Source organism: Triticum aestivum, chromosome 6B, assembly GCF_018294505.1.
Source record: "Triticum aestivum cultivar Chinese Spring chromosome 6B, IWGSC CS RefSeq v2.1, whole genome shotgun sequence".
Taxonomy (NCBI): Eukaryota; Viridiplantae; Streptophyta; class Magnoliopsida; order Poales; family Poaceae; genus Triticum; species Triticum aestivum.
Window position 1 is genome coordinate 317,510,205 of NC_057810.1, and position 3,006 is coordinate 317,513,210.

Below are 3,006 nucleotides of genomic sequence, written 5' to 3' on the forward strand. Positions count from 1 at the left end.
AGGTCGGCTAGTAAGCGATCCCGAGGGGCTATCTTCTCTCCCATGCTGGTGCCTTGCTTAACTCAAGTATAAAGTGGAAATGAAAGACAAAATCCGGGGTGACAAAATTCCATTTGAATCTTGAGATCCAAGAAGAAGGATAGCTTCATGAGTTCGTTATGACTCCTAGCTTAGCTGGAAAGCTTTTGCTTGTATCTGGCAGTGGGTGTAACATCCATCATACTCAAACAGAAGAAGGTTTGCTTATGTAGCTCCAAGGCAGTTATAATCATTTACAGAACCTGGGTTTGCACCTACTGAGGAGGAGAAAGGGCCGACGACCCATACTAGAACTACAAGATAAGATCTTTCAGTCGATCAGACGGCCGAGGCCTTTAATAAGGTCCGGTTGTGCCAACGAGTTCTTCTAGTTATGAATCACCGTAGGGAGGTAGCATTACATTTGTATTAGCAAAATAGAGCTCCTCATAGAAAAGAATGGCGAAGAAAGTGTTAGAGTACTTTCTTTCTGTTCAGTCCTGGAACTTATTCTTTTCCGATCGACCTATCAACAGTAGCGATCATACCCCGTCGAGCGAGTTAGGAGCTGCTCACAAAGATGGCCGAAATCAGATGAGATGGCCGAAGCAGATACTAGAGAATAGGTTCCTTCACCGAAGTCTACTTTATTTTAGAATTCAAATTCAATTGATGCCGCACAGGCTGACCATTTAAAATAGGTGGAAACGGGAGACTGGAGAAGATGATCACACTTTGGAAGAGAGACAGTCGCGTACCTGCCCCGGGAGGGGGCTTTTGTTCGATACAATCACTGAACTCAACCGCTTAGACTGGAGATGGCACTTGAAAACTCGTACAGAGATCTATCAACTTGACTTAGAGGAAGAAGTGGCAGGGGGTAGGTCGGCTGTTTTAAGTCCGGATGGTTCCTCTTGTTGGCATGGCGTTGGTATGCCTCGCTATCCTTAAATCTATGGACAGGGGAGATAGAACTTTTGCTTTTCGATACCCCGAGCCGATACATGAAAAAAGAGGGATAATAGTAGTAGCAAGGGTGATGTATTGGGTCAGTCAAAACTTACTACTTCCACATTGGTAAACGGCTCCGCCGTAGATCTATCATACAAATTTCGATTATGGAAAAGCGAACCCGCTGATAAAGAATTTTATACCGAGGTTGGAGTTAGTCAACTCAATAATGATACTCTCCCTCTGGGGCCTTGAGCCGAAGCCGAGCCGATATGATAGGCAGGCGAAGTGAGCGAGACCAAGACGGGCCAGACGTGGAGTGGCGAAGGGGGCCTACTATACGTATACGTGATTAGTAAGCGGTTCAAGACATCGAACGAAAAATCAAGTGAACTAATGAACAGTGTGATTGATCAGACAAGTACCAAGGAGCAAGAAAACGTATGCGCTTTAGCAAGGGATGAGCGCGAAATCCGTTGCTTGTTCTTTTGGTAGCCTTCTTTCATTTCCGAATTTGCTTGTGAGCAGTCCTTGCTTTAGTATGAGTTCGTTGACCGCGTAAGGTCGATCCATCTTGATGACGAATTCCACGATAACGAGAAATAGAAATTAATCGTTTTTGCCTGCCTTGGAGTAATGATTCCACCATTGGATCTTAGAAACGGAGAAGTCGAGGTCGAAGCCTATCATCAAGGCTATCTACAAATAAAGCATAATCAGAAATAAGCAAATACAAATAAACAAGATCCGGAAGAGTTTCCGCTTTCGCACGCACCTGGACCGCTGGATTATGTTGAAGAATAAGACCTCGCCATGGCAGACTCTAGCTTAAAGGTAATGAGCTGATGAAACCAGAGCAAAAGAGGCACCGAAGCAACTCGAGAGATACTTTCTTTGAAATTGGGATTTTGGGGGTCTCAATGGAAGGCAAGGTAGCGCTACTGAATCCCCGTCGTACTGAAGCTGCTCCTCTCGCTCTCGAGAAAGACAAGGAGGTCATGAAGGAGATGGAGGGGAAACGTGGGGAGGATGGGCTGGAACCTGAAAACGCTTGCTTGCGCCCCACCCCGGCCCTATATTGCTCCAGCTTTACGGGGGTGATCGACGACGGCCACGCCGGGGAGATGAACATCTCTTCAGGTATGAGATTACGTGGGAGACTTGAGCGCGTGTTGGACTCGCCCTACTATGGACATGAGATACATCTGGTCCCACTACCCCGTGTCATATTTAAAAGCTGGATCTTGTTGTTCATGGCCCCATTTCTCACTGCACTTAAAACAGAGCCCCCAGGTGTGTCGATATGTATGGAGGGCCGAATTCTTGTTGGCGTTGAGTGTACTAAGTCTAAGATCTGCTTACCCATGTGTCCTAAGATAATGCTGCTTTCCTTGTAGCCATGTCTGAAGCAAATAGTGCCTGGGTAAGCTAGTTGATCCCACCCGAGAGCTCTAGCGATTCATATAAGTGTTGGTTTGTCGACTAAGCAGTCGCCTTAGGAGCACGTCATCAGTATCACACTTGTTATTCGCGAAATCTACCTTCCAAACGATTTCCAGAGGATCGAGCAAGAAAAGGAGATAGTCAATCTCTGTTTGAACCCGGTTGCTTTCTGCGCAGAGATGTTTTCTCGTGTCTGTCTTCCGGGTCATTTATAGAGGCTTCTGTTTGGATATAAAAACGGACGTATAGGTAGCTTTTAAGGTGATGTATCGTCTGCGGTTCTTCCCGCTGTACATCAATCGTTCACTAAATCGACGAGGAAGGTGAAAGTAGGGCCATCGACTGGGAAGCAAGCATGAAGGAAGAACTCTGGACTTTGGTTTCAAGCTAAACTATTTACTTCTTCTTAAACAATTTATTGCTTTCCATTCCACTGCTTCTGCACAAAGCCAACGAGCTTCAAACTTATTGCTACTTCCACTCTGTGAAGATTCTTGGTCGTCGTAGTAACACGTATCAAGCACCAGTTGAAAGACCCATTCTAGCTTAAAACCAGTCTTCTACACGATTCCTTATTTAGGAGCTTCCTGTGGT